This window comes from Pseudophryne corroboree, chromosome 10 (assembly GCF_028390025.1).
Source record: "Pseudophryne corroboree isolate aPseCor3 chromosome 10, aPseCor3.hap2, whole genome shotgun sequence".
NCBI classification, from domain to species: domain Eukaryota; kingdom Metazoa; phylum Chordata; class Amphibia; order Anura; family Myobatrachidae; genus Pseudophryne; species Pseudophryne corroboree.
In genome coordinates this window covers 372,684,864-372,697,003 of record NC_086453.1, presented here as the reverse complement: position 1 = coordinate 372,697,003, position 12,140 = coordinate 372,684,864, and the positions used below count along the sequence as shown (strand labels likewise).

General features: G+C 46.9%; 1 protein-coding gene across 3 annotated transcripts in view; it reads left to right on the top strand.

The window, feature by feature from the left end:
- Positions 1-12,140, top strand: part of ROBO4 (roundabout guidance receptor 4) — a 303,902-nt gene that overhangs the window by 275,016 nt on the left and 16,746 nt on the right. The window lies entirely within an intron of this gene.

Genomic DNA, 12,140 nt, shown 5'->3' with positions numbered 1-12,140 from the left:
TGAGGGTGAGTGTGGCAATAAATTATGTGAGTGTCTGAATAGACAGGTGGTCAACGTAAAAAAATGTACAGATTTTTTTGCACAATACTGACACAGACTTACACATATAAAACCACATAAAATTAACACAGTTGGTATGGGGCAGATGGAAAGCCAAAAAAATGGAATTAGTCCTATCGATATTAGAATCAGAGCCGCACGAGTTTCGGGACACGTCAAGCCTTGAAAAAGGGACCTGAAGTGTCCCGAAACGCGTCGGTGAGTCATCCAGTGCTGTGGACCAGTTGAGGACGCTTGGACCTGTTAGGAGCTCTACTTTTGGGAAAAAGCCTCTCGGAGCCAGATGCCGGGTATTTCCCGAGAGCAGCAATTACACCTGCGGTTCCGATTCTAACATCGGTAGGACTAATTCCATTTTTTGGCTTACCATCTGGCCCATACCAACTGTGTTGATTTTATGTGGTTTTAAATGTGTAAGTCTGTGTCAGTATTGTGCAATAAATCTGTACATTTTTTTACGTTGACCACCCGTATATTCAGACACTCACATAATTTATTGCCACACTCACCCCCAGAATAAAAGGGGTGGGGTCACGGATTCAGGACCAGCGTCAATAGGAGAAATCACCCCCCACTTTTTCTTGGGGTGTAACATTTACTAGCAATATTTCTTTGCTTGTATTAATAAAAACATCCCATATAATGACCGTAGTTTTGGAATGAGTTACAGGAAACTACTTAAGTGGAATAAATGTGGGACTCTAATGTTTGATGTGTGTATGTGATGTCAACTGTATACCGGTATTAGGCGTCATAGAGAGAGAATATTTTTCGATTTTTAATTGATATTGTGGATTAATTGTCTGGAATAGACAATTTATATTTTCAAGACAACCTTTATTGATTATTGAAAAACAGTTCTGATATATATGGATTTATGGTGAGTGTTGAGAGCTCCTATTATTATCTTATTATCTTCTCAGCTACCAATAACCCGGTGAAAGTGATTAGCGCATCCTAGTTTTTTTCTCCTTTGTATTAATAAATGATTGTGATCTGATTTGGTGAAAACAGACCTGAGCATAGTATATAATACACACATTAGTGGTGCCCTGTGAGCGTGTGCTCCGCAGTCACTTCTTGTGGGCCCTTGGTAGAGTGCGAGATCACTGGGCTCAGGGTGTTAGTGTGTAAGTATTTATTGCACCGTATTATTTCGATACCTTCCTGACAAATTGGCCACGTTTGCGCGTCTTGGTGCCGGTTTCCATAGCAACCCTCCTGCGTGGAATTCATCAGCCATAATTGACAGCTCCAAGATTTTAACTATCCAACTAGTGACAGGTGGGGTAGACGGCCGTGCCTTAAATACCCCCTGGGCTCATTACTCACCATTATTAATTCGAGAGGTTATGGATTTTTGTTTTCTCCGGAAGTGGAGCGGGAGGCTATTTACAGAGTCATTCTTGTTGGATAATATTCTAATTATGACTTATTTATTGTTCTGCTGGATCTGGTCCGTCGTTGTGCATTGATGTCATTATCATAGGAAAGCTCTGTCCTTACAGAGGATGTGGGTGTTCGCGTGACCTGTGCGCAGTCCCTTAGGTGAAGGAAGGATTAATACACTGGATAATGTTTGGCAGATTTAAATCTGATGGCTTTTCCCCATCGTCCATCACTTTCCCTTCCTCATTCCAGACACGTATTTTTCTGGCTGGGTTAAGTAAGGTCACAGAATGAAATCCTCCCCCCATCTGCTCCATTATGTTCTATTTGCACCGTTGTGTTCCTCTTTATCACCTTACAATGCTTCCCCATCATCATCATCATCATTATTCATTGCATTTATTTCTCTGCATACAGAGGATGTCATAATGCAAACCAAATATCGTGGTATAGAGAGGGGACCCACAGCTCGTACGTGACCTGTATGGGTGCTGTGCTACTGGAGGAACAGACAAAGGGGGTCATTCCGAGTTGTTCGCTCGCTAGCAGTTTTTAGCAGCCGTGCAAACGCATTGTCGCCGCCCACCGGGGAGTGTATTTTCACTTTGCAGAAGTGCGAACGCCTGTGCAGCGGAGCGCCTGCAAAAAATTTTTGTGCAAAACAAGACCAGCCCTGTAGTTACTCTTCGTGTGCGTTGATTCTAACGATGGAGGGACGGCTTTTGACGTCACACACCCGCCCAGCGTTCGCCCAGCCACGCCTGCGTTTTCCACGACACGCCTGTGTTTTTCTAAGCACTCCCTAAAAACGGTCGGTTGACACCCAGCAACGCCCACTTCATGTCAATCTTCCTGCGTTGTGCTGTGCGACTGAAAGCTTTGCTAGAACCTGTACAAAACCACAAAGGACTTTGTACCCGTACGTCGCGCGTGTGCATTGCGGTGCATACGCATGCGCAGATTAGCCGTTTTTTTCACTGATCGCTGCACTGCGAACGGCAGCTAGCGATCAACTCAGAATGACCCCCAAAAAAGTAACTGCATGGGTAGTGACATGTTAATGTGAGATCTGTCATGTAGCAGCCAGTGACTGCGTCATCTTACGCAGTGGTTCTGGCCCCGGCGCAGTGGCGTAACTACTGCCCCCGCAGCCCTCGCGGTGGCTTGGGGGCGAGGGGCTGCGGGGGGCGCCACTGATTTAGCACAGATTGACATGCGGACGAGCGTCCGCATGTCAATCTGCTCCTACTAACCCTCCCTGCCGTGTTGGAGGGACACGGAGGGCACAGCGTGCGCCTCTCCTGTGTCCCTCCTGCATCATCTCGGGCGGCCGCGGGTCTAATAGAAGAAGTGCCGGTTCGTGAGCCAATCAGAGCTCACGAACGGCACTTCGTTTATTAGACCCGCGGCCGCCGGAGATGATGCAGGAGGGACACAGGAGAGGTGCGCGCTGTGCCCTCCGTGTCCCTCCAACACAAACCAGCGGGGGAGCAGCAGCGGGGGAGGGGGCATATATGGCACTGGGGGGGAATATCTGGCACTGGGGGCATATGTGGCACTGGGGGGGGTGGGGGAATCTGGCACTGGGAGCATATCTGGCACTGGGGGGGGGGTAATATCTGGCACTGGGGGCATATGTGGCACTGGGGGGAATATCTGGCACTGGGGGCATATGTGGCACTGGGGGGGGGGGGGGGAAATCTGGCACTGGGAGCATAGCTGGCACTGGGGGGGGAATATCTGGCACTGGGGGCATATGTGGCACTGGGGGGGATATCTGGCACTGGGGGCATATGTGGCACTGAGGGGGAATATCTGGCACTGGGGGCATATGTGGCACTGGGGGGGTATATGTGTACCTGGCACATAGGGGGGGGGCTATATTGTGCACTGGGGTCATGTGAGTACCTGGCACCGTGGGGTAATATCTGGCACTGGGGACATATGTGGCACTGGGAGCACAGCCCTAGCAACAAGCACTACCCCCTAGCAACGAGCATGACACCCAGTGCATGAAACCCCTGGCAACGAGCATGACACCCAGTGCATGAAACACCTGGCAACGAGCATGACACCCAGTGCATGAAACCCCTGGCAACGAGCATGACACCCTGAGCATGAAAACCCCTGGCAACGAGCAGGTAATTTAAAAGTAATTAGAAGCCTTACTGTAGGACTTAATGTGTAATGGGCATTACGGTGTGTGGCATAATGTATCACGGACATTGCGGTGTGTGTCATAATGTGTCACAGGCATTACGGTGTGTGGCATACTGTATCACGGGCATTGTGGTATGTGGTATAATGTCTCAGGGTCATTGCAGTGTGGCATAATGTATAACGGGCATTGCGATTCCTGTCATAATGTGTCAGGCATTACGGTGTGTTGTATACTATATCACGGGCATTGTGGTATGTGGTATAATGTATCAGGGGCATTGCAGTGTGTAGCATAATGTATAACGGGCATTGCGATTCCTGTCATAATGTGTCGGGGGCATTACGGTGTGTGGCATAATGTGTCGGGGGCATTATGGTGTGTGCATATTGTGTCATGTGCATTATTGTGTGTGGCATAATGTCTAAGGGCCATTGCAGTATGTGGCATAATGTATACTGGGCATTACTATAAGGAGGAAAAATTACAAATAATGTAAGGGGCATGAATCAGGATTATTTTTCTTTCCAGTGGTGGCTAACGTCTGGGCGTGCAGGTTGGAAAACTGGGGTATAACGTAGTCTTTTCCTGCAATGCCACGCCCCTTTATGTGAAGCCACGCCCATCCCAACGAAGCCACACACCCTATTTTGCGCGCACCTTTTTCCCTTTAATAGTGCCAATTATGGGGGATGGGGGGGGGGGGGGGGGGGCCGAAGAATTTTTTGGCTTGGGGGAGAAAAATTTCTAGTTACGCCACTGCCCCCGGCGTCTTACTTGCGACAGACATTCTGAGCAACCACAAGACACAGCAGAAATATCTGTATTAAAAGAACTTAATGATGTTGCCACGTAGTAAGTAGCGCCTTCCAAATAACATTTACAGTAGGAGCACAGATTTGTTATAAGGTGGCTCAGTTTTTTAAAGCTTGTCCTATTTTTTGTGGTTTTATATATATATATATATATATATATATATATATATATATATATATATTGCCGTAGCTATTGGTGGGTAAGCTGTGCCTCCGCGCTGGGCCTAGGGGTGGCACCATGGCGCCAGCAGTTTGTCTGCAATGGCACCCCTGCACCCCGCAGAGCTGTCGGAGCGTCCTCATGTGTTCGACATTTACTCCCCAACAACTTTAAAGGAAGCTCAGTGTACGGATACTTGTCTACTTAGTGACTGTCCCCCACAAACACGGAAACTTGTGTTTCTGGCAGATTGCTGAGATATGTTGTTGTGCTCATGGGAAGTAGCGCAGCAAAATCCATTAATTATCTAACTGATGTTGTAATGATGTATTTCAGTCTCAGGAATAATTCATTACAAGTTGTTAATTGCAAGTTTTGCTTTATGAAAAGGTGCAAATAACATAGATGATAAAAGCCACTGGGATGAAACCTGCTTTACGAGAGGAAATTAAGTTTAACAGCAGGTTCTTCAAAGCTGTGCGCCCTAACTACCATTACATGTACGCTTAATGGGGCAGAGATGACAATCTGCGTATCGCTATTGATGGCTGCTATAAAGCAAAGCCCTGACGATCAAACACAGACCAGTAAATCCATACGCTCCCTGTTTATTTATCTAAGTCAGCGCGGCCTCTCCTCCCGCAGCCGGTACTCATCTAGATGGCAGCCACAGAGTTAATGTTACATTTTTCCAAACAACTTATGTTCCAAACAGAATCCTGCGTTATTATCGCACAAAATCTTATTATTCTAAGCGGCTTTTCTCTAACATCTGTCTGTCGCACGAACACGCAGAGCTGCATAATTCAATGTTAGCCAAGGTCATGGAAGATTAGCGTGCAGCGAGGACCAAGTGTGGGAGACTGGGGCCCCACCTCTCATGGGTGCAGGAATATAGAGGGGTAGAGTCGCAACGAATATAAGAGACTGGCTGTACTTATCAATATCCCTCACATTTGTTACTGAAACAAAGGACTAACAACTGTTCTGTCCGTACAATCGGATTTATCTGAACTTTTATTATAACCTGCAAACTTGGTGTCATTAGGGACAGAGCCGGCCCTAACCAATATGAAGCCCTAGGCAAGATTTTGGCTGGTGCCCCCTAGCACCACCGCAAGTTCCCCATCTGACCCTGCACTCCTTTCCCAGCACCAACACCAGTCACCCATAGCAGTCGTCATTTTGGTGCTCCGACCCCCATATTTTAAATAGGAACAGTGCGCACATTCGGCACACAGCTCAAAAAGGGTCGTGTTCTTGCCAGGAAGGGGCATGGCCACACAATAGTACCCCCAGTTCAAATTATGCCACACAGTAGTGCAACTTTATTCACATTTTATCATGCGATAGTGTCCCTTATTCATGTTACATCACACAGTAGTACCACTTTACTTTATATCCATTACTCCTCACAGTAGTACCCCTTATTCACATTACATCACACTGAATTGCCCCTTATTCACATTAAACCACACCATATTGCTCTTTATTCACATTAGACCACACAGTAGTGCCATTTCTATACGTTACGCCACACAGTAGAGCACCTTATACACATAATGCCACACATTAGTAATGCCTTTATACACACAATACCACACAGTAATGCCCCTTATAGATATAACACACATTATTAATGTCCTTATAAACATAATGCACCTTATACATTATGCCAACCCTTATTAATGCCCTTATACACATAATGCCCCTTACACATATGCCGAACACTACTGCACAACCAATCCACCTGCACCCAGCACTCACATGGCCGCTAACACTGTGACCTCTGCCTCTGCTTGGATACAGATGTGTCCTCATTCATCTTGCCTCAATACACCATGCAGCAGGAGATTCCTGGCGTGAGTGAGCTGGCAGCTCTGCTAACGCCAGGCACCTTTTTTGGCGAGAACACGTCTTATTTGCATTGCTATGTGACTAGGATGCACAAGCAGTTTGCTGATTAAAATGATATGCAGCATGCATATATTCTGTGTGCGACTGTGGCTGTATCTGCATATGAAATGCTACGTTAGTGTTTTCCAGGAAGGAATAGACTGTAACTTACCATTTCGTATGCAGATACAGCCGTAGTCACACACAGAATATAGGCATGTTGCATATCATTTTAATCAGCAGAAGCTGCTTGTGCCCCTAGGCATACTAAATGCCCTCGGCATTTGCCTAGTTTACTTATGCCTGGGGCCGGCTCTGATTAGGGATCCCGCTAGTTCTACTAATACTGATAGACTTCAGGAAACTGATCAGTACCCGGAACCCACTAGGTGTACTAATACTAGTACCCAGACCCCACTAGTTATACTAGTACTGATAGACTTAATGGAAAGGATCAGTACCCGGAACCCACTAGATGTACTAATACTAGTACCCGAAACCAGCTAGTTATACTGATAGACTGTTAGCGCCGGGAGGCGCGTGTCCCGGCCGTTGCCGTGGAGCCCGGACGCCACACCTCTCGCTGACCCCAGCGCCTAGCAACAGGCGGACGCCACGCGCAAGGTTTTCTGGTCCCCGCCCGGCGCCTAGCAACAGGCAGACGCCGGGCGCAAAGTCTCCTGGTCCCCGCCCGGCGCCTAGCAACAGGCAGACGCCGGGCGCTGTGAGCCGCCGGATCCCTAGCAACGGGGACGCCGGAGGCAGACGGCGTTCCTCGTTGCTGGGTAACTAAGTGCCCAGCTGTGTACAAGGGTGTGCAGCAGGACAGCTGCACGATATTTGCAATTCAGGAGTTTCTTCTGTGATTGGTGCAGCACCATTTATATTCTCTTCCTGGTCACTCCAAAGATGCTGGTGATAGTTCTTACTTCTGTGTGAACCTGTCAGCTCGTTGGAGATCCTGCCTGTATTGTGCTGTGACCTGGGGACTTTGACTAATCGATTATTGACCAGATCTTGCCAGCCGGTGTTCAGGTTTTCGTGGAGTATCCACGCTAACAGTTCTTTGTTTATATTTATATCTTTAACATCCCCGAGTATTGTTGCTCTCACTATTTATTTGCTTATAACATCTAAGACCATTGTTGTTCTCATTATCACTCGTGCTTTGGTGTTGCAGGGTTAGTTAGGTTCCCCCTTACTCACTCGCAGTCTCGGTTGGTGCCTTGTCACTTAAGACTGGGGGGCATCGGAGTTTGGGCGGACCTAATTCGCCCATTCAAACGCGGCTGCCGTGGGCAGAAGAACACTAGCACCGCAGGCACCATCCGACCAGTAAGAGGGGTAACGGAGTCTGGGGTAGAGCACGAGTTGCTGCAGACATCAATTCTAGCTGCAGCTTTACCTGTGAGTACTGGAACTTCCCAGTTGTCGCATACTCCCCTGAGTTCCAGGTACTCATCCACAACAGTATCACCAGCCAAAAAAAACGTAGCTCCGTGGGTCGCTTGTCTCCGGATGGAACCAACACAAAATCCGGCTCAGATTCTGGCGGGCCAGATCCAGGGTTTGACCCAGAAGCTACGGGATCTTACTCTTCGAGTGGACACTCGGGAGGAAACTCGTAGGATCCAGACTGTCTCATTATCCGCTCCCAGGGAGCCTAAGCTAAACCTCCCAGATAGGTTTTCTGGAGACCGTAAACAGTTTGTGAACTTCCGGGAAAGTTGCAAGCTGTATTTCAAGCTCAGGCCTTTCTCTTCGGGCACTGAGACCCAGCGAGTAGGTATCATAATTTACCTGTTACAAGGTGACCCACAGTCTTGGGCCTTTGGCCTTTCAGCAGATCACCCTAGTCTGCTTTCCGTGGATTCCTTCTTTAAAGCCTTAGGTGTTCTCTATGATAACCCAGATCAGGCAGCATCTGCAGAGGCCCATCTTCGTTCTCTTAAACAAAGGAGAAACTCTGCCGAGGTGTATTGTACCGAATTTCGCGGATGGGCCAATGATTGTGGCTGGAGTGACCTTCGGAGTCAGTTCTGGTTAGGATTAAAAGAACAAATCAAGGATTTTCTCATCCAGTATCCTTCTCCGGCCACCCTGGATGCACTCATGGAGTTAGCCATCAATGTAGATAGGCGGATTCGGGAACGAAGAATGGAGGAGGTCCCCTCACCTACGTCTCGTTGGACGGTGCCAGAGGTTGTAGGGGATATGGAAGAACCCATGCAAATCGGGGCCTTCCGTTTAACGCCTCAAGAGAAGGTGAGACGTTGCACTCTTGGACTGTGTCTCTATTGTGGGACCAAGGGACATCTGGCGAACATTTGTCCACAGAAGGCGGAAAACTAGTAGACCCAAGAAATTTTGGGAGAGTCTTTTCGGGTCTCTGTTCAATCTCCCCAAATAATTTGTTGTTGTTACCCGTTAGGATAACAACCCCTTTTGGTCCTAGTGAGGTTACTGCTTTTGTTGATTCCGGGGCTGCCAGAAATTTAATGGACTTGGAATTTGCTCTTGCCAGAGGAATTCCTACGGAAACTCTTTGCTCACCAATTTCTGTTTGTGGATTGGATGGTAGTCCTCTCCATAACGGTTGGATCAGTACCCGGACTCCAATCCTCCATTTTTTTGTCGTAATTTTCCATTGTGAAGAGGTATCTTTTTTTCTGGTACATTGTCCCCTAACTCCAATTGTTCTGGGCCTGCCTTTGCTTAAGATTCATAAGCCAGTATTCAACTGGAGTACTGGAGGTCTGGTTTCTTGGGGCACGGAATGTGCAATCAAATGCCTGACCATGCCGGTTCGCTCAGCACTTCCTGTCCCTGAAGGATTGCCAACCCAGTACATATCTTTTACGGACGTTTTCTCCAAACAACAAGCTGAATCTCTGCCTCCTCACCGTTCTTATGATTGATTGCACAATCTCATACCTGATGCTAGACTCCCCAAGGGCCACCTTTACGCTCTGTCTTTGCCTGAGATGGAGGAATATATCCGGGAGGAGTTTAGAAAAAGGCTTCATCAGGCCATCTAAATCACCGGTAGGAGACGTTTTTTTCTTCGTCAGTAAAAAGGACGGCTCTCTACGGCCATGTATTGACTACAGGGGACTGAATAAGAGTACAAACAAAAATTCATACCCATTACCCCATATCACTGTCTTATTTGATCAGCTCAGAAGTGCTACAATATTTTTCAAGATCGATTTACAAGGGGCATATAATCTCATTCGGATCCGGCAGGGAGATGAATGGAAGACTGCATTCAATACTCATTCAGGTCACTATGAGTACTTGGTTATGCCTTTTGGACTCTCCAACGCTCCTGCCGTCTTCCAGGATGTTCTTCGGGATTTCCTTGGAAAATTTGTGGTCGTCTATCTCGTTGATATTCTGATCTGCTCTGCCTCACTTAAAGAACATCAAACTCATGTAAAAGCGGTCCTCACCAAACTAAGGGGGTCATTCCGAGTTGATCGCTAGCTGCCGTTTTTCGCAGCGCAGCGATCAGGCTAAAAAATGGCTTTTCTGCGCATGCGTATGCACCGCAATGCACGCGCGCGTCGTATGGGTACAAAGCTCGTTGTTGTTTTGCACAGGTTGTAGCAAAGTTTTCAGTCGCACTGACGGCCGCAAGAAGATTGACAGGAAGGGGGCGTTTCTGGGTGTCAACTGACAGTTTTCAGGGAGTGTTTGCAAAAACGCAGGCGTGTCTGAAAAAACGCAGGCGTGGCTGGGCGGGTGTATGACGTCAAATCCAGACACGAATAGGCCGAAGTGATCGCAAGCGCTGAGTAGGTTCAGAGCTACTCAGAAACTGCACAAACTGTTTTTGTAGAGCTCGGCTGCACAGGCGTTTGCACTTCTGCTAAGCTAAAATACACTCCTCAGTGGGTGGCGGCATAGCGTTTGCACGGCTGCTAAAACTAGCTAGCGAGCAATCAACTCGGAATGCCCCCCTAAGGGAGAATCATCTGTATGCAAGGGGTTTTCTATGGATCCTAAGAAACTTCAGGCAATTGTGGAATGGGTCCGTCCTTCCAATCTAAAAGCTACTCAACGTTTCCTTGGTTTTGCAAACTATTACAGAAGACTCATTGATTCTTTTTCCTCAATTGTTGCTCCAATTGTGGGCCTGACCAAGAAAGGTGCAGATCCTGCTCATTGGCCACCACTGGTGGTAAAATTTATTTTACCTTGAATCTGCTAAAAGATTAAATTCTCGACAAGCCAGATGGGCACTGTTTTTTGCCAGGTTCAATTTCATTATTACCTATAGGCCCAGCTCTAAAAACATCAAAGCTGACGCTTTATCCCAAAGTTTTCTGTCTTGTCATGAGGTCTCTAAGCGTCCAGAGCCGATTCTTTCCCCAGGGTGTATCCTTGCAGGCCTAACCATGAATCTTGTCTCATGTCCAGTCAGCACAGATGCAGGCCCCATCTGAGACTCCTTCAGGACTCCTGTTTGTTCCACGGAAACTCAGATCAGCTGTGTTATCTGAGTTCCATGACAACAAGACTTCAGGACATCCAGGGGTTAATAAGACTTTACATCTTCTCTCACGCTCTGTATGGTGGCCAACTATTAAGGCAGACGTTCAAGAGTTTGTTAGGGCCTGTCATGTCTGTGCCAAAAACAAGTCTCCTCGTGTTCTTCCTTCTGGACAATTACTTCCTCTGTCTGTACCCTCCAAGCCATGGACCCATTTGTCAATGGATTTTATTGTAGATTTACCAAGATCTTCCAAATGTTCGGTCATCTGGGTGGTGGTTGACCGTTTCAGTAAAATGGCTCATTTTATTCCTCTGTCTAAATTGCCTAATGCTAAGGATCTTGCTTCTTTATTCATTCAGCACATGTTCCGTATTCATGGCCTACCACAAGACATTGTCTCGGATAGAGGCTCTCAATTCATAGCCCGTTTCTGGAGATCTTTCTGTGCGGAACTAGGAATCAATATCAGTTTCTCGTCAGGATATCACCCACAGTCCAATGGCCAGACAGAACGGGTTAATCAATCTTTGGAGCAATATCTACGATGTTATATCTCTAAATGCCAGGATGATTGGGTTGACTATCTACCCTTTGCAGAGTTTGCGTATAATAATTCTGAACATTCTTCAACTTCCATGTCTCCTTCTGTGTTTCCGGTATTCATCCTAAATTCAATACTTTCGCTCAATCACGACTGTCTAGTTCTTCTTTTCCTCCCGTGTCTCGCCTTAGGAGGATTTGGAGGAAAGTACATCAAGCCTTGGAGGACGCGGCAGTTCGGTCTAAGAGATTTGCTGACAGATTTCGGAAACCTTGTACTTTTAAAGTAGGAGACATGGTATGGTTATCTGCCCGAAACATCAAGCTCCGCCAGAAATCTAAAAAATTGGGTCCCCGTTACATTGTACCATTTCAAATCATCCAGAAAATCAATCCTGTTGCTTTTCGTCTGCAATTACCCAGGTCTTTGAGAATCAATAATACTTTCCATTGTTCTCTATTTAAATTGACATTTGTTTCTAAGAAATTCAGAGTAAGAGGTTTCAGGAGACCTTCTCCAGTCTTGATTCAAGGACATCAAGAATTTGTTGATGAGAAAATTCTGGACTCCAAGTTTGTACAGGGTCAAGTAAATTTTTTAGTTCATTGGAAAGGCTACGGTCC